Consider the following 20238-nt stretch of genomic DNA (forward strand, 5'->3'; position numbering starts at 1 on the left):
CAGATAGGATGAGATTTAATAGGAGATTAAATAAATAAGAGAGAGAATAAGCTCCTTATAGTAGTAACAATCTTTCTTCCAAACTTTTCACTGGCTCCCAACAGAAAGGTAAAACCTACAGGTAAAAGTATAAGGAACAGAAGCATGCCAAATATAAGGTAATGATTATACAGTATAGCCTACAGAAGCACTGAGCTGTCTTTCCTTCCCCACCATATATTTATGCTAAGGTTAGATATGGCATTTACTCCCATTCTGAAGCCATAAGAAGCCCCTTCCAACGAAGCAGAGACCAACTATTTCTGTGTGTGGTAGTGGGGTGGTGGTGCTTAGTATGTGCCTGGCTCCAGAAAGAGAAGCTGACCAAACCTAAGGAAACTTCAGAACTACATATCTAAAACAGAGATGAATAAGAAGGGAAATTCTGCAGAGGAATGAAATAAAACCATATATACCACTCCTCAAAAAAAAAAGACTTCCTTAATTTGGAGACAGAGATTCACCACTTTGCTTTTTTATCTTGTATTCATAGACCTTGAAGAGACAATGGTCTATCAGCATTCTCCATTTTTCACCCTCTCATTCAAGAGACTTATCATAGAAACTAATAGGCATACCTTCAGAGGAAACCACACCAGCTTCCAGTTACTAAACAACTGAGTCCTTTGTTTAAAACTTGAACAGACAACCGAAGATAACCAGACATTTGAGGAAAATCAACAGCATGAAAGAGAAGAACCAAGATTAACAAAGAGAGAGAACACTGAAGACAAAAGAAAACTTAAAAAAAATACAAGTAATATCTTTGCAGGGATTTAAGAGATAAGGTGTCTATAAACTAATACTCACAAATATAGAGAGCAAAAAGCAAAAATAATACTTAGAAATTATGATTATCAAGTTTAAAAAGTTTAATAAAACTTCTCCATAAAAGAATAGAAGTTGCTGAGGGCCAAAGTAGAAATATGAAAGATAAGTAAAGGAAACCTCCTAGAACTTAATGTTAAAAGAAAAAAGAGAATGAAATTATGAGAGCAAAAAAGGATATGGAAATTGTGGATGGAAAGAAAAGAAAGGCTTAGAAGATAGACTTAGTATGCAATTGCAGAGGGAACAGATGAGAGAAGATAATAAAAGAAATAATAAAAGAAAATTTCCCTAAAATAAGAAGTGACTTGAATATTAGTTCATTTAGTCAAAAAGATTCCATGGCTTCTTATTTTTTGTCAGGCACTGTTCTCAGCATCCATAGATCAGTGAACAAAATAGAAAAAAAAAAAAATCTGCCCTATTGGAACCTTCATTTAAGTAAGCTGAGCACAGATAATTAAAAAAAGACATTTACATTTAGATACATCTCATGACATTTCTGAACTTCAAGGATAAAGATAATGTCCTAAAAGCTGATAGGAGCTTGGGCTGGTAGGAGACATTAGATACAAAGGCATCAGATTTCTCATTTTGGACACTCTTTACAAGCTAACAGTCGAGTAATACTCAGAAAAATCTGAACAAAGGTAATTTTGAAACTAGAATTCTATTAACAAACAATCATCCAAATGTTAAGGGCAAAAGAAAGACCTTTTGTTGAACATCTGAGGACCTATAAAATTGATCTCCCTTATATTCTTTCTATAAAAAACAAAAATGCAAAACCTAGATATACAGAGTTCAGAAAATTATAAAGTGAATTCAAAAGTATAACACAATATATGAGAAAGAGTAGAAATAACTCAGGGAGGTTAAAAAAATAAGTCAGTGTGATAGCTGAACAACAAGCTTAGAAAGCAATCAGTCTATAATGGAACAGAATGTTAGAGGGCTCCGAGAAGAATGTCTCAAGAAAATGTAGCTGCTATGACACAAAATGTATAATTAAAAGTCAGGAAGTATAAATACATTGTGATACTGATATAGTATGACATATCATATAATGCATTTTAATAATATGATGTATTACATATATATTTTTATACTGATGAGATGTAGGCATAATTTCTTTTGATTAACTAAATAAAAGTAATATTTTCCTAGGAAAAACAAAGAGAAAGGTGTGGTCTAATTATAAAACATTTTAAAATAAGGCATGATTCTGGGCAACTGCTATAATGTTAGAAAGATCATTCTAGGGGAAAAAAAATATCAAAAGGAAAAAAGTCAGCTCTCCAGGAGTAAGGCAGACAGCCTGAAATAAAATATAATAGAGTTTATAATTGATATTAGCTACATCTTGTGAAGCTCTGGTGCTCAAAAGATGAGGAAGTAAGGGTGTTCAAGAGCTTAGAAAATGAAACCGTGACTGAGAAGAGGCTAAAACTAGTGCTAGAGATTTTGGAGCTGTTCACATAAAGCAAGTGACTGCTGAGTCTGTGAGAGGAGCTGAGAAGGCAAAGGTAGAAGTTCTGGAACACAATCCATGGAGGTGACATGGGGAAGAGTAGCCATGGAAGGCTGCAAAAGAGCCCTCAGATCCAGAAACTGTAGGTCCAGAAATGTGCACTCTTCCAAAAAGAAAGAGGTGTCTGAAAGGGATCATTGGTGATCAGAGTCCAGGCTGAAAAGGAGTCAATAGTTTGGAACCTGGCATAAACTGGTGACCCAATTTTTTTCAGTGAGGAAATTTGGAGTTGGAATGTAAAAAATTGTCACAGCTACCATGGTGGTCAGTCACAAGAAGGCATGGAGTGGGATGTGGGGGGTAAGCCTTTTTCTTCACACTGGGATTCTGCAACCCAGGCTGGGGTCAGAGAATGGGAGTTGGATCCTTTCTATTACTAAATTTTCACAGTAAGAGCATCCTTTGCTGAATACTTGTTGCATGAAAGCTTTTGTCTTTTTGAGAATGTTCTAGAATATTACATTCCGTAACAGCCACAGGCACCTCCCTGTCATCCTTTTGCAGATGTAAGAAGTAGGACTCCTGGTTGGAGGTTATAGTCCTTCTGCCTTTGATTACCTCCCACCTGACAAAAGATACAACCTGAAGGTGAAGCACCCTGAAGTGGATTCTGTAAACAATCTTACTTTCACACAACAACTCAGTGAACAGTATTTACCCTTACAAGTACCTCCCAACAGCTCACCAAGTTGCTTTTCAATAAAGCTCTGTGCCTTGTGAAGGTAACCTAGGCATGTCTTTCAAAGGAGAAGCTTTGCTCGGAAAGAAGAGTGAATTTTCAGCTAGCAGGGAAGCCAGGAGGTGATGAGGCCAATGCTATGGATGTTAATCCAGTTAGCTTCACTCAGAGAAGCCATGTGTGTTTCATGGCCAGAAGGCAGGCATGGGCTCTGCCTTTGGGTTGCCCACCCCTGCCTTTGGGTTATTTATCCAGTGAATGTAAAGTTATTGACCTAAGGTTGTATATAGTGGCATACCTAAAGTATTTGACTTGGGCAGATAATTTTTTAATACTCACTGCTCTAAGCAACACTATAATTTTAATCATAACCAAACAATCGTCAATAACAATAATTTTTCTTTAAAATTTAAATTTAAAGTTTTCAATGGTTAAGACGTTATTCAGATCAATAAAATATTTCACGGATGAGTTGAAACCTGCACTTACCAAACAAAAATATTACACCTTGCAGTTCAGATTCAGCTTCAATATTTTAAAATTTAAGTACAAATAAAAACTCCAAGTGAAGGAGTAGGAAACGAGCTAACTTCCTCGATACTAAAACTATTTGCTGAATCTTTCTGTCTAATGAATCATGCAATTTACTTTCTCTCCCGTTCTGCTTTTGTGCTAAGCAATCTCCAAACTTTTCCCTCACATTCTTTACAATAGTTTTAACACAGAGGCTATGCTCCAGGAGGAAGGTAATGGGCTAGTACTCTCAGAAGAATGGACAGATCTGCCACAGTTCCCCCATGATGCTAGAAAGATTCACCCAGGTTAAGAGGAATGTAGCAGCGCTCTGTAAAGCATCCTGATTGTTATCACCTTTTCTGTTCCATCCAGTTTTTCTATAAAACTTCAAGACCCCAACCCCAAGATGGATTCACAGTCTCTAAGGCATGAACCTGCTGTGATTCCCCTTTGCCTGGCAAGGTAATAAAGCTGTTCTTTTCTAATCATCCCAAAACTCTGGCTTCGAGTTTCAATCCACTTTTTGGAGTACATAGGCCAATTTTGTGAGAAGTATAATCACACAGAAGGACATAACTGAAATAATTCAAGTTCTGTTTCTTTGTGTTTACAATCAGTACTATTGCTATTTTCAATTAACTCTTTAAGCTCAAGAATACGTAGTACTACACACTGGAGTCCAGGGGCTGCCCTACAGTTAACTCCTCCAATCCTGAGTCCTTAGAAATGTCCTCTTGAAACAAACACATGTATCCAAGCCCCTGTGTGTCAGAGGCTAATGGAATAACAGAGTTCCTCCAATTAATTTCTGTGTAAAATACAGTGCTAATTAAAGGATAAGTAGCAAAAATGTGCTAATTTGAAGATTACACATATATTATTAAAACACAACAGCAAACACAGGAATTGTTTAGAGCTTAGGCTAATAAAACATTTTGGAGGAGGAGTATTTTATCATTGGCATTTTTAGAATTTCCAGCACATGGGGATAATAAATGGAGATCAAACTTTTGGTGAGTTTCTCTATTATTATTAAATTCTGTGCAGACAATGTGCCCTCTTACTGCCTGAACTCAGTGTGGGCCATTGCCACTGAGTTCCCTTCATACAACTGGATAGGTCCTGAAGCTCCAGATGTACTTCCCAAGAGGCTTTGGCTAGGGCACCTGTGTTGATTGGGATTTACGTGTGGCACCAGGAAAGCCATGTACCTCCGAGAAGGCTTGGTGCAAAAGCCCATCCAGCAGGAGTACTCCGTATTGGATGACCACAACCTGACCCCAGTAACCTGACCCCTGCATGTTTTATGTATACTTGTGCTTAAGTTGCATCTTTGCACACAACGTGCTATTGTTAACATATCTTGAACAAGCTTACAGTGCCTTCCTGGATTTCTATTAAGGAACTCAGAGTAGTAGTACAACTGAGCAGGTTCTTTCCTTGCAACCTTAAATAGCATAAAGCAAAATTATGATAACAGAAATAGTAATACCTTTGTGGATTTTCAGAGTCTATAAAGCATGTCTAGGTCTAATACACAATTTCATTTTTACAAAAATATCTGAGGACATAGGTTTTATTGTCTTCATTTGACAAGTGAGTAAACTGAGACTCTGAGAAATTAGGTGATTTCCAAACATCGTACAGTTGGTACATGATAGAGTGAGACAGAAAGCATCAACTTTGCAGTTCACAAAGTTTGTGAACATAGATGTGTCATATATGAAATGATAAAGAGGAGTGCTTATTGCTTACAAGTTTACAATCTTGTATTTAGTAGTACATTAGATTCCATTATGTTTAATTCAGCAGCAATGTCCTTTTCCATCTTGTCCACCTGAAATATTCTTACATATATTTTAATATTTATTTCAAAAGAAGTCTTCATCTGCAAAGCCTTCTCTAACCCCAAAGGTAGAGTTAGCTGCTTTGTCCTTTGACTCACCACTCCACTCTCACCTCCTTTTCCAGGCTAAACTATAAACCCTGATTTGCATGTCTGTCTCTAAACTTGTCTCTGAGCTCTTTAAGATCATAAGTGTTATTTTGTTCTTAATTTATGTTCCCAGTGTCAAGAAGGGTGTATGGCACCTATTAGGCTCAGAGTAAATTTCAATCTCTACACATCTCAATTTCTGGTAAAAAATATAATTAAATGCATTTATAATTGAAGGTTAGTCAGTGTAACATCACTCTCCTATACTAAGAATATAGCCACTAAGTTCTATTTGCTTTCTTTTAGCGATGAGGTATCAGAAATCTAGAGAAAAACATTTATATCACTGACTCCATTTCCAAACACTGATTTTGAGAACATAATAAAATTATCCTGTGAATGAAATCAATATTCTATTTCTTAATGCTGCTAAATATATCTCCAGCCCAATCTTATATCACATTAGCAAACTCTCAGAATACTGGAGGCAGAATGGGTCTTTGAAAATCATGCAGCTCAATACTCCAATTTTATACATGAGAAAATCAAGACCTTGAGATAGTAACTTGCCTAAGAGTTCACGTTTTGTTAGTGGATGAGCCAAGCCAGTAAGCACTTTCCAATACTCCTTGCTGTTTCTATGACCCAAAGAAGGAAGAAGATTGATAATGACAAAAGCAAACACTGAGCCTGAGCCAGCTGACCAAAGACAGTGTACCAAACATGAGGACACAGGGCTGAGTAGGGAGAGGCATCAGAAGCCAGAGTCCGAGGCAAGAGGATAAAAGGGCCAGGGATACGAGGGTGGGGGAAATGGTTGGAAGAACAATTTGAAGTGACATCTGGTGAGTCCCTGAGGGCTATTGTCAAAAGGTAGCTTCTACATACCTTGTACCACTCACCTAACTGCTTATTTTCTATGTCTCCACAGTGGAGAATAGCTCCACTCTCCAATAAATTGTCCAAACTAGAAACCAGGGAGCCAGAGGGAAAAACCCCTCCCTCTTTCTTGCCCCTTACATTTGTTATAAATCTGGGAATATTGGCTGAGAAATCCGAGGTGGGGTGGGGGAAGCTGGTTTTGGTTTACTTTCATATAAAGACAACAAAAGTAATATCCAATCCAAAGAATATTACTTCCTACTTCTCAATTTGAAAATGTCAGCCTAAAACAATGCCTACTTCATCCTCAGACGCCACACCAAGACTGATTTGGGTTGAGCATTTCAGCAGCCTTTCATGGTTTCCTACTATATGAAGGAGTGAAGGGCAGTTTACTATAACTGAAGAACGTGGGGCACTGTTTACCATATAGAGGAATGAGAGTCACTGTGGAAAGCCAAATTCTAAGATGGCCCCAGGATTCCCACCTCCAGGTGTACACACCTTCTATAATCCCCCCATCTTGAGTACAGATGGGACTTGTGTGTATGATGGAATTTTACACCTGTGATTAGGTTACATTATATGTGAAAGATGAAGGGATTTTTCAGCTATGAATGAGGTCTTCAGTTAACTTTGAGCTGATCAAAAGAGACAGTACACTGAGTAGACCTAAATTTTAAAAGAGAGTCCAGGCCTTCACAGAAGGGAAAGAAGAGATTCAAAGCAAGACACACCTGTTGGCCTTGAAACAATTAGCCATGTTATGAAAGCCTGTGGACAAGGGATAACCTATAGGAGCTGAGGGCCTCAGTCATACAACTGTAATTGAATTCTGCCAAGAACTCGCATGAGCTTGGCCCTAGATGAGAATGCAGCTGCACTGACACCTTTTGCAGCCCTGAGAGAGGACCATAAGCAGAGGACCCAGATAAACCATACCCAGATTCTTGACCCAAGGAAATTGTGAGACAATAAATGTGCATTGATTTAAACTGCTAAATGTGTGGTAATTTGTTACACAGCAATAGAAAATTAACATAGGTGTCATTTACTAGATGGAGGAATGAGGGGCATGCATGATCCCAAGCAGGCCATTCTAGATCAGCAAGGATCTTCACCATCAAGCCTGCTTTCCTTCCTAGGAGGACTGCTGGGAGACAGGAATTCATGTTTGTACCAATGTCTAATAGGAGCCATTCTTAGGCAAAGAAAACTGGCCATTTGAACAACACAGGTAATTAGGGCTAAACTACAGGTGGTTGCCAATAGATATATTACTTTCACCTTCTAACAATCTTGAGGTTTTAAAACAACTCAACAAGGTAGGGGTGCAAACTGCATGTTGGGAGAGTTTATTCACCTGGGTGAAACATTTCTAGTCAATTTTAAAGAAGGCGCCAGTACAATGAACCAAGCAGCCTCCTAATCCAATCTGGATCAGAAATAAGCTGCAAATTCCTCTATTAACCTTTCAGATGGTTAGAAACTCAGTTTCATGATCCCTTGATACTTGCTAGATCCCTGAGGAAGAGTAAATTGCTTACAATTGTTTACTGACCTCCCATTATTCCTAGGATCTCTTTAACTGTGTTCACTGCATCACAAAGTGTGATCTGGCTCCTGACCACTTCCAATCTCAAACCACTTTGCACTCTACAGCCACAGAGGATTTTGTTCTGTTTCTTATCTATGTCACACCCATGCATTCAGGCTCACTCCTCGTCCTGGAACCCTCTTCTAAGCCCACTCTTTGCTGGTAATGTCCCTCCTACTCTTCCAGTCTCAGCTTGCCATGGCTTTTGCAGGAAGGTCTTCCCTGATCTCCAGACTATTCTTGCTGTACTTCTCAAAACCCTTTACAGCACATAGTGACATTTGCAGTGAGTTGTTTATTTTGCTTATCATTAATATCATTTACACCTGGCTTCAAGGGGCAATAATTCTTCTGCTCTGATCCAAACTACTTTAGCAAATGTTGAACTGCTACTGTATGCTAGGTTTGCACTATGACCTGGAGGGGGAGGAGTGGAAGGAGATAAAGTTTCTGCTTCTAGAAACTGGACCTTCCCATTGCTCCTATCCTAGCTCATGTCTCCTTCATCTCTCACCCTGAATTCTGTACTAGTTTCAATCCCTCCCTTGATGTCCCAGTGCCATTAGGGTAAAATCCAAACTCTGACTGGTATAGCCTTACATGCTCAGACTAATGCTGCCCTCCTTGGCCCTTAATCCCCTGAGCCTTCTTGCCCCAGGTAGCCTCTCTTCTCTCTCTTCCCAGCCTCCAGAAAATTGCCTATCTGGGATGTCCTCTGTGTTCTCTCAGACCAGGAAGCCCCAAATATCCTTCATGGCAATCCCGGAAACATTATAAGGTTGAGGACATTTGGCTCTCTTTCTCTCCTGCTATCCTCAGCTTCTTGAGGTCACAGTGGGTCCTTTTTTGTGTCTTTACTCACCAAGAACCAAGTATGGTGATGCTGAAAGCACATGAGAGCTTGCTGGTTGAGTGAGCTCAAGAACTCATGTACAGTGACCTGGGAGTGATCTTTTCGAGGTGGCAAAATGAAAGAGAGGTTTTTTACCTGCTCTAGAGTTTCCAAAAAGTTGGAAAAATATATACCCCAACAGTCATGATTTAAAGATTTAAAATGGAAGCAAGCCACCATATTTTGATGTCCTAGTCTGAAAAGGAAGGAAACTCCCCGCCCAAACATTGCTATGTGAAGAAGGTACAGGGGGTGAAAGGCTGTTCACCATTATTAAAGGCTGTCTCTCCCACTGGATTGTAAGCTCCAAGAAGTTAGAAGCCATGTCTTTTTGAATTTCCAACTCCTGGCACAGTGCCCCCTCTAAAGGGAATGCTCAATTTCTCTAATGTTTTGGATAAATGAGATGTGAATAGATAGTATTTGACATAAATTTTCTGAAACATGTTAATATGTTTATTAATATGTTTATGCCAAACTATAAATATGTTACATACATGTGTAATACACATGTTACATACGTGTGTGTGTGTGTGTGTGTATATATATATATGTATAGCCACAAAACAAAGGTCATGCTGAATCCATGATTAACACAATTTTTTTGTTTGTTTGTATTTATAGTCTTAGCATAGATGTTTGCCATTGCTTGCTGGATGATTTAAAAAATCACCTCATGGATCCTTCTGCCTTTGACATTCTCATTGAAATACTGTACATCTCTATTACTGCAGCCATAGCTGGCTTTTTATTTATTTTCCTTTCAGTTTTCCTGAGATATAATTGACATACAGCAATATATAAATTTAAGGTGTACAGAATAATGATCTGACTTAATATACATTGTGAAAGAGTTATCACAATAAATCTAGTGAACATACATCATCTCATATAGATACAAAATTAAAGAAATAGAAAGATATTTTTCCATGTGAAGAGAAATCTTAGGATTTATTCTCTTAACAACTTTCATATACTACATACAGCAGTGTTAATTATATTTATCATGTCATACATGACACTTCTAGTACTTCCAGTTATAAGATAACTGGAATTTGTACCTTTCAACTGTACCCATTCAATCCCCGCTCCACCCACATCTCCGCCTCTGGTAACCACAAATCTGATCTCTTTTTCTGTGAGTTTATTTGTTTGTTTTTGAAATATAATTGACCTTCAGCACTGTATTGATCGTGTCACACAACATAGTGATTTGATATTTCTATACATTTCAAAATGATCATTACAATAAGTCTAGCTATATGTCACTATACAGAGATATTGACATAATTATTGACTATATTCCTCACACCATACATTTCATATTCATGACTCATTTATTTTGCAACTGGAAGTTTATGCATCTTAATGTCCGTCATGCATTTCTTTCCTCACCCCACACCCTTGCCCTCTGGCAACTACCTGTTTGTTCTCTGTATTTATAACATTGTTTCAGTTTTGTTATGATTGGTCATTTGTTTTGATTTTCAGCTATAAGTCAAATCATACAATATTTGTCTTCCTCTGACTTATTTCACTTAACATAATACCCTATAGGTCCATCCACATTATCACAAGTGGCTAAGTCATGTTCCATTGTGTGTGTGTATGTGTGTGTGAACATACTTCATTTTCTTCCTCCATTCACCTATTGATGGGCACTTAGGTTGCTTTCATATCTTGGGTGTTCTAAATAATGCTGAACATAGGGATGCACATATATTTTCTAATTAGTGTTTTCATTTTATTTGAATAAATACCCAGAAGTGGAATTGCTGGATCAATGTTAGTTCTATTTTTAATTTTTCGAGGAACCTCCAACAGTTTACCATAGTGGCGGCACCAATTTACATTCCCACCCACCATGCATGAGGGTTTCATTTTCTCCTCCTCCTTGCCAACACTTGTTGTCTTTTTGATAATAGTCATTCTGACAAGTGTGAGGTGATAACACATTGTGGTTTTTTATTTGAATATCCCCGAGGACTGCTGAGGTGGAGCATCATTTCATGTGCCTGTTGGCCATCCTTATGTCTTTCTGAAAAAGTGCCTATTCAGATCCTCTACCCATTTTTTAATCAGGTTCTCATTTTTTTGATGCTGAGTTGCATGAATTCTTTGTATATTTGGGCTATTAACCATTTATCAGACACATTGTTTGCAAATGACTTCTTCCATTCAGTAGGCAGTTTTTATTTTGTTGATAGTTTCCCTCACTTCACAAAAGCTTTTCATTCTGATGTAGTCCCATTTGTTTATTTTTGCTTTTTTTTTCCCCTTCCCTGAGGCATATAAAAATAATATTATTAAGACCAATGTAAAAAGGCTTACTGTCTATGTTTTCTTCCAGAAGTTTTATGGTTTCAGGTCTTACATTTAAGTCTTTAAACCAGTTTGAGTTTATTTTTGTGTATGACATGAGACAGTAGTTCAGTATGATTCTTTTGCATGCAGCTGTCTAGTTTTCTCGGAGTCATTTATTAAAGAAGCTGTCTTTTCCTCATTGTATATTATTGCCTCCTGTGTCATAGATTAATTGACTATTTCTGGGATCTCTATTCTGTTCCAATGATCTATGGGTCTGATTGTGTGCATATACCATACTGTTTTGATTACTGTAGCTTTGTAGAATAGTTTTAAATCAGGGAATGTGATATCTTTACCTTTGTTTTTCTTTCTCAAGACTGTTTTGGCTATTCAGGGTCCTCTGTATTACCAAACAAATTTTACAATTATTTGTTCTTGTTCTGTGAAAAATGCCATTAGTATTTTGATAGGGATTGCTCTGAATCTGAAAATTGCCATAGGTAGTAGTGTAATTTTAACAACATTAACTCTTCCAACCCATGAAGATGATACATCTTCCCATCTGTTTGTGTCATCTACAATTTCTTTCATCAGTGTCTCATTTTCTGACTACAGATCTGTTACCTCTTTGATTAGATTTATTCCTAAGTATTTTATCCTGTTTGAAGCAATTGTAAGAGGAATAATTTCTGACTTTCTTTTTCTGATAGTTTTTTGTTAGTGTATAGAAATGCAACAGATTTCTGTATATTAATTTTGTATCCTGTAACTTTATAGAATTCATTGGTGAGTTGTAGTAGGTTTTTGGTGGCATTTTTAGGGTTTTCTATGTATAGTGTCATGTCATCTGCAAACGGTGACAGCTTTACTTCTTTCTTTCCAATTTGGATTCCTTGTTTATTTTTCTTGTCTGTTGCTGTGGCTAGGACTTCCAATAATAAGCTGAATTAAAATGGTGAGAGTTGCCATCCTTGTCTCAGTCCTGATCTTAGAGGAAATTCTTCAGCTTTTCACCATTGAGTATGATGTTAGCTGTGTGCTTGTTATATGGCCTTTATTATGTCGAGTGTATTCCTTCTCTACCAACTTTGTAGAAATTTTAATCATAAAGGGATGTTGAATTTTGCCAGAAGCTTTTTCTGCATCTATTGAGATGATAATATGACTTTTACTCTTCAGTCTGTTAATGTGGTGTATCACATTGAACAGTTTGCAGATACTGAAAATTCCTTACATCCCTGGGATAAATCTCATTTGATTACAGTGAATGATCCTTTTGATGTGTTGTTGAATTTAGTTTGCTCATATTTTATTGAAGGAGTTTTGCATATACATTAATCAGTGATAATGGACTGTAATTTTCTTTTCTGTGTGATATCTTTGTCTGATGTTAGTTTCAGAATGATGCTGGCCTCATAGATTTAGTTCAGAAGAATTCCTTCCTCTGCAGTTTCTTGGAATAGTTAATTGGTCTTTAAATATTTGATAGAATTCACTGTGAAGCCATCTGGTCCTGGACTTTTGTTTGTTTGTTTGTTGTTTAATTACAGATTCATTTCAATATTGGTAATTGGTGTGTTCATATTTTCTATTTCTTCCTGGTTCTGTCTTGGAGGTTGTACATTTCTAGGAATTTGTCCATTTCTTCTACTTTGTTCATTTTTTGACATATAGTTGTTTGTAGTAATCTCTTATGATCCTTTTGTATTTCTGTGATGTTGGATGTAATTTCTGTTTCATTTCTGATTTTATTGACTTAGACTCCCTTTTTTATTTTGATAAGTCTGGCTAAAACTTTATCAATTTTGTTTATCTTTTTAAAGAATCAGCTCTTAGTTTCATTGATCTTTTATTTTTTATAGGCTCTCTTTCGTTTATTTCTGCTCTGATTTTATGATCTTTCCTCCTACTAATTGAGTTCTATTTGTTATTCTTTTTCTAGTTCTTTAAGTTGTAAGCTTAGATTGTTTATTTGAGATTTTTCTTGTTTCCTGAGGTATGCCTTTATCAATACAAACTTCCTCCTGGGAATAGTTTTTGCTGTCTCTCACAGATTTTGGATGATTTCATTTTCATTTGTCTTCAGGGTTTTTTTTTTTTTTTTTCCACTTCTTTGGTTTATTCAGTGATCATAAGGCTGGTCTGGTGTGAGGCTTAAATCAGTTCTGTAAAGCACTGAGATGGAGCCTGGTAGAGCCAGCGTTATGCTAATATATGCTTTTTTTTTAAACCATTGTGTGTGTGTGTGTGTGTGTGTGTGTGTGTGTGTGTGAGATGAGAGCAACTTTCTAGTATACAGTGCTGTATGGTTAACTATAGTCACCACAAACACACTGGTTGTTCAGTAGAATTTATTTAGCCTCTGTGTGTTTGTGTTTTTTGCAGTTTTTTCTTCTTACAGTTGATTTCTAGTCATATAGCATTGATTTCAGAAAAAATGCTTAATGTGATTTAAATTTTCTTGAATTTGCTTAGACATATTTTGTGACCTCTAATGTGATCTATCCTGGAAAATGTTCCATGTGCACTTGAAAAGAACGTGTATTCTGCTGCTTTTGGATGGAATATTCTATTCACATTTATTAAGTTCATTTGGTCTAATGTGTCATTCGACACCATTGTTTCCTTATTAATATTCTTTGGATAATCTGTTCATTGATGTAAGTGGGGTGTTAAAGTCCCCTACTGTTATTGTGTTACCATTATGTTTGTTATGTTTGTTAATATTTGCTTTATGTATTTAAGTACTCTTATGTTGGGAGCATGTATATTTACAAATGTTCTATCTTCTAGCTGGATTGATCCCTTTATCACTATGTAATGTCTTTTTTTATTTCTTGTTACAGTCTTTGTTTTAAAGTCTATTTTGTATTATATACGTATAGCTAACCCTGCTTTCTTTTCATTTGCATTTGCATGGAATATCTTTTGCCTACCCTCACTTTCAGCCTGAGTGTATCTTTAGATGTGAAGTGAGTCTCTTGTTTTCAGCATATATATTAGTCTATATTGGTTTTTGTATCCATTCACTCACTCTATTTTTTTATTGGAATTTTTAGTCCATGTACATTTAAAGTAATTATTGATAGGTATGTACTTATTGCCATTTTGTTTTTATTTTGGAGCTGTCTTTTGCAGTTTTTTCCCCCTTTCTTCTTCTTTGCTTTCTTCCTTTGTGATTTGATGACTATCTTTAATGTTATGTTTGAACACCTCTTTCTTTTATGTGTGCCTAACTATTACAGATTTTTGTTTCTGGTTATTATGAGGTATACACACACACACACACACACACATATAGATGTAATTAGTTTAAGCTGCTGAACTCTTATGTTCAAATATATCATAAGAACCCTACAGTTTCACTCCCCACCACCACCATGTTTACTGTTTTAACATCATATTTTACATCTTTTTGTGTAGTAAATAACTCAACTACTTATTGTGGATATTGATGATTTTAATACTTTTATCTTCTAACTGTCCTACCAGCTTTATATGAGGTTGATTTATCAAATTTACTATATGGTAACCTTTACCAATGAGATTTTTTTACTTTCATAATTTTCATATTTCTAGTTGTGGTTTTTTATTTTCTGCTTAGAGAAGTCCCTTTAACATTTCTTCTAAAGCTAGTTTGGTGGTGTCGGACTCCTGGCTTTCTCTTGTCTGTAAAACTTTTGATCTCTTCATCAAATCTGAATGAGGCTTTGCCAAGCAGAGTAATCCTGGCTGCAGGCTTTCCCTTTCATCATTTTAAATATATTGTGCCACTCTCTTCTGGCCTGCAGTTCCTGCTGAAAAGTCAGCTTATAGATTTATGGGAGTTCCCTGTATGTAACTTGTTGCTTTTCCTTTAGTGATTTTAAAATTCTCTATCTTTCATTTTTACCATTTTAATTACACTGTGTCTTGATGTGGTCCTCTTTGAGTTGACCTTGTTCGGGGCTGTCTCCACTTCCTGGATGTTGATGTCTGTTTCCTTTCCCAGGTTAGGTAAGTTTTCAGCTCTTATGCCTTCAAATATGTTCTCTGTCCCTTTTTCTCTCTCTTTCCCTTCTGAGATCCCTATAATGAGAATGCTACTACACTTGATGTTGTTTCCAAAGTCTCTTAAACTTTCTTCATTTCTTTTTATTCTTCTTTGTTGTTGTTAAGCTTCAGTGACTTCTACTCCGTCTTCCATCTCACCAAATTGTTTCCCTGTATCTCTAATCTACTACTGATTTCTTCCAGTGTACTTTTTACCTCACTTCTTGTATTCTTCAACTCTGTTTGTTTCTTCTTTACATTTTCTAACTCTTTGTTAAAACTTCTAACTTCACACTCTATTCATCAAAATTTCTTCTAAGTTCTTTGGCTTTGTGGTTTTATTTTGTTCATTTGGAACATATTTCTCTGTTGACTCATTTTAGTTAATTTGCTACTTTTAATTTTTATGTATTTGGAAAGTTGGTTATGTTTCCTGACCATGGATAACTGGTTTTTCTGTAGGAGACGTCCTAGGCATCCCAGCAGTACACTCACCTCTGATCAACAGAGATATATGCTCTAGGTGTGCCCCTACATGAGCTGCACGGGCCTTCTGTTGGCAGTCTGGTAGGTGTGCTTGACCCCCAGTCTGGTTCATTGCCAGCCCTGCCTTGTGAGGAGGCTACCACTCCCTGGTGGTCAGAGCCAGACCAGGTCATGAAGTGGTTGTGCAGAGCCCCAGGGATTCCTTGGGCTAATGCTGGCCCACTGGTGGGTGGATCTGGGTCCCAGTGTCTCTGGCTGCAGGGCCCTGGGGATCCTGAAGTTGGTGCCTGCCCACTGTTTGGTGAAGCTGGTCCCAGAGCTAATGTCAGTGCACTGGTGTGCTGGGCTAGGTCCTGGGCCTTCTGGGGTCAGAGCCAGATTGCTGGGTGGCTGTGGGCTCAGGGGGTCTTAAGACAGCCACCCTGCTGGTGAGCAGGGCCAGTTTCAGCACTAATAAGCTAGAGGGAGGATTCCAAAATGGAACTTGCCAGAACCGGATGGTTTGAGGTAGAACAAGCTCCCAAAAATGACTGCCACTAGTGTCTGCATCCCCAGGGTGAATTCCTCTTGCCTCTGTGGGAGGGTCTCTAAATCAACGGATGGGTGTAACTCAGGCTCCTTTCAAATCACTCTTCTGGCCTGGGTCCTGAAGTGTGTGAGATTTTGTGTGCACCCTTTAAGAGTGGAGTCTCCATTTTCCACAGCCTGTTGGCTTACTGGAAAGTAAGTCCTGATGGCCTTCAAACATTCTGAGGCTTATCTTCATGGTGCAGAATCCCCAAGCTGGGGAGCCTAACATGGGGCTCATACCCCCTTGTTCCTTAGGGAGAACTCCTGAAATTGTTTTTATCCTCCCATTTGTTTGTCACCCACCTGGGGATATGGGTCTTGACTATACTGCATCTCGGTTCCCCCCCCATCTTATTGTGATTCCTTCTTTACAGCTTTAGTTGTAGATCTTTTATGCTAGTTTTCCAGTCTTTTTCATCAATAGTTGCACTGTAAATAGTTGTAATTTTGACATGTCCATGGCCATTTGGCCCATAGCTGGCTTTTTAAAATATGCATTTGACTGTATCTCCCCAGAGCTTAATAATGTCCTATAGTTCCTCTATTTTTAAAGGGACTGTGCCTACGCTCTTGCCTATGGAACACAAAGACTTTTACAGCCTGGCCCCTGATGGCTTTGCTGGCCTCCTCACTCATCATGCTCCATAGTGTATCCTGCCTTTTAGACACTCAGAGGTACCGGCACACCCCAAACCCAAAGTGCATTTTGACTCCTCTTTGCCAGTGCTGTTTACTCTGGTAATCCTCACATTCTTCTCCTTATCCACTTTGGATAATCCTGAAGATTGTTAAGACCCAGTTCCAATTTCCTTTCTTCCTTCTCCCTTGTACTGAGAAATATGAATCTGAAGAATGCTTTGGGTTGCAAGTAACAGAAAACCTGACTCAAAGTGGCTCCAACAACAAGATATTTTATCTCACTTGAGAAAAAAATGATGAGGCAGTTCTATGATTAATTCAGTGATCAAGTGGGTCATAAACAACCTGTGTTCTTTTCAACTTTCTGTTCTGCCATCTTTAGTGTGGCTTTTGTTCCTGAGTTTGTTGAGCAGACTTCCCCTCACAAGCCATGGATAGAACTGTTTATCATATGTTCATGTCCATATTTGTGTATTAGTTAGGGTCTTCCAGAGAAACAGAACCAAAAGAATGTGTGTGTGTGTGTGTGTGTGTGTGTGTGTGTGTATGTGTGTGTGTGTGTGTGTGTGTGTGTCTGTATACAGAGAAAGAAGTTTATTTTAAGGAATTGGCTCATAAGGTTGTGGAGACTGACAAATCTGAAATTTGTAAGGTAGGTCAGCAGGCTAGAGCCCCAGTTGATGTTGCAGCTCAAGGCCAAAAACTTCTGGAACCACAATTTCCCTCAGCCTTTTTTTCTTAAGGCCTGCTACTGATTGGATGAGGCCCACCAACATTATGGAGAGTAAACAGCTTTTCTCAAAGTCTACCAATGTAAATGTTAATCTCATATAAAAAATATCTTTCCTGAAACTTCTAAATTAATGTTTGATAAAATATCTTAGTACTGTGGACCAGCCAAGTTGTCACATAAAATTAGCCATCATGACAAAGCTGAAAAGAAAAAGAGGCTGAAATCACCATGATTGGTGTAGGTATTAGCCAAGGGTAACCTTCTGGGCCTGGGAGGGGCTCGTTCCTGAGCACATGGCTGTGTGGAGGATAAGCACTCAAACAAAATTGGGCTCTGTTCATAAGGCAGACTGTTGGTTATAGGTGATGTTGGATTTGCACAGGTAAACAACAAAACCTGTTAAACACTTGGCAGGCTGAATCCCAACACTTCATGGCCTCCTTTTTATGTTCCATAAGCCTTATTAGAGCCCTTACACTAAGTTACAGGTTTATGACTCTTTAGACTGTCGGCTTGTCCTTGAATAAGAATCATGTGTCAATTAGCTTTTTATCAACTGTCCCACACATGGTTCCCAGTATCAGGTGGCTACTCCTTAAGCACTACTGAACTGGCCAAAGTCAGGGATTTTGATGCTAAATCAAACCTGTGTTTGACACTGCTGAAGAAATCATGTATTTCTATCCACCACAGTCTTCTTTGGAATCACAGATTAACATTTATGCCAAGTGAGAATCATTTCTGGACACTCTTGTAAAAAACTTATGGGACAATAAAACTTGTCCAAATAATCCAGTCATATGAGGTTCTCTTCTCTTTTACATATCCATAACCTGAAAAAATACCCCAGTGGCAAAGCAAAGAACATTCTTAACCTTATATTCAGTAATGATAATATGAGCTATAGGGACCATTGCCTTTGCAACAATTCAGATAAAGTGGGTCTTCTGGAGTCTGTCAGATGCTAGACCCTCAGGTCCAATTACTTAATTCACAAATTTTTATGATTCTTATATTTTTTAAGAGCATTGGAGTTTCCAAAAGTTTAGAAAGTGAGATCGCCAGTTACCAGTTTTCTTAACCAAGAAGCATAAGGGCTTTGGGGCTGTTAAATCCAGAGTATGGTAAGTTACCTCTCCAATGGCCACTACTGTGTAGAGACTCTTTTTGAGCTTACAAGTTCAAGGAACATTTATTAAGCACTTTCCATGTTCTAGTATCATGAGAGACCATCACTTGAATTATTACCCTTTCCAATATACAGCTCTCTGCCTTTCTCAAAAAGAGAAGTATAAAATATGTAGTTATGTTGTTACTGATAAAATAATGATAGTTATGCCAACAGGAACCGACATGAACTGACTTACACCATGCACCAGACTCTACCGTAAGCACTCTACCTACATTATGCAATTTAATCCTCAGAAAACCTCATAAGGCTTATTTGGTCCTAATCTCCATTCTAACAGACGAAGAACATAGGGGACTGAGAGTTGGCAGGCAACTTGCTGACAGTTCTGCCATAGGGAAGCTATAGAGCCCAGACTCAAGTCCGTGCTCAGCACTGCACACCTTACTGCTCCCCGTGTAGCAGGTTTTATACATATTATCTCATTTAAAACTGGAACTGAGGGAAAGCTAAATGATTTTAAATCAACACTTAAAGGAAAGATAAAACTTCTTCCTTGTGGTTGTCTTAGAATCAACAATCAACTGAAAACGGCCTTGAATACATGTAAAAAAAGAATGCAGCAACAGGGAGGAACATCAAAAAAATATAGCGCAGAAAAGCAAATTTTTTCAGAACCTATCCAGTGTTATCCATGAGCATTTCAGTCACTACAGAGGATATTACTAGTTTAACAAGACTTATCATAATCTGACAGAATGCCCTACGTTGCTCAAATTTAATAATCAGAAAGCACAGAAATGTACTTATAAATGTAAGTTCTGGGATATCTTGAATATAATAAGCAGATTCCTGAGAAAAAAATACACGAGGATTCTATCCATTGGAAAGAGATGCCCCCACTTGTAAGTACAAAATGTCATGTATCTGTATCATGCCATATGAACACAGCTGTGTCAATTAAGTTATTATAACAGTGTTGTTAGAAACCTGATCATTTATGAGTGAATTAATCAAACCCAGTTTCTGTGCCCACTGGGCCAAGGAATAAATGTACCATAGTAAATTTATCAAGTTAATATGCTGACTTATGGCAGTCAGCTGGCTTTTCCCTGGGTCATCCACTTTCCCTTACCATGCCTGCTTGCCTCCTGTTGAGAAGTTCCAAGAGTACATATACGTGTCACACAATTCAAATTTGAAAAGTCATGCTCAGAGGGGTTTAGCAACTTGCTTAGCTCTGCACAGCTGATGTAATGATTTCTACAGAAAAACAGGAAAAAGAGACATAGCAGCCAAGAATGAACTAGGTGACCTTGGGTCACTGCTCTTGCCAGCTGCCGCCAACTACAAAGACCTCAAGTGACACTTGGAGCCCTCCGTTTTCAGTGCCTGAGTTGGAACCACACACTGACTCTTTTTGAGAGCTTTATTTCTTACCG

At 37.8% G+C, this 20238-nt stretch overlaps 1 protein-coding gene across 1 annotated transcript in view; it reads right to left on the reverse strand.

The window, feature by feature from the left end:
• Window positions 1-20238, reverse strand: part of CA10 (carbonic anhydrase 10) — a 511272-nt gene that overhangs the window by 408793 nt on the left and 82241 nt on the right. The gene's annotated exons all lie outside the window — the stretch shown is intronic.

This window comes from Camelus ferus, chromosome 16, assembly GCF_009834535.1.
Source record: "Camelus ferus isolate YT-003-E chromosome 16, BCGSAC_Cfer_1.0, whole genome shotgun sequence".
In the NCBI taxonomy this organism is placed as follows: domain Eukaryota; kingdom Metazoa; phylum Chordata; class Mammalia; order Artiodactyla; family Camelidae; genus Camelus; species Camelus ferus.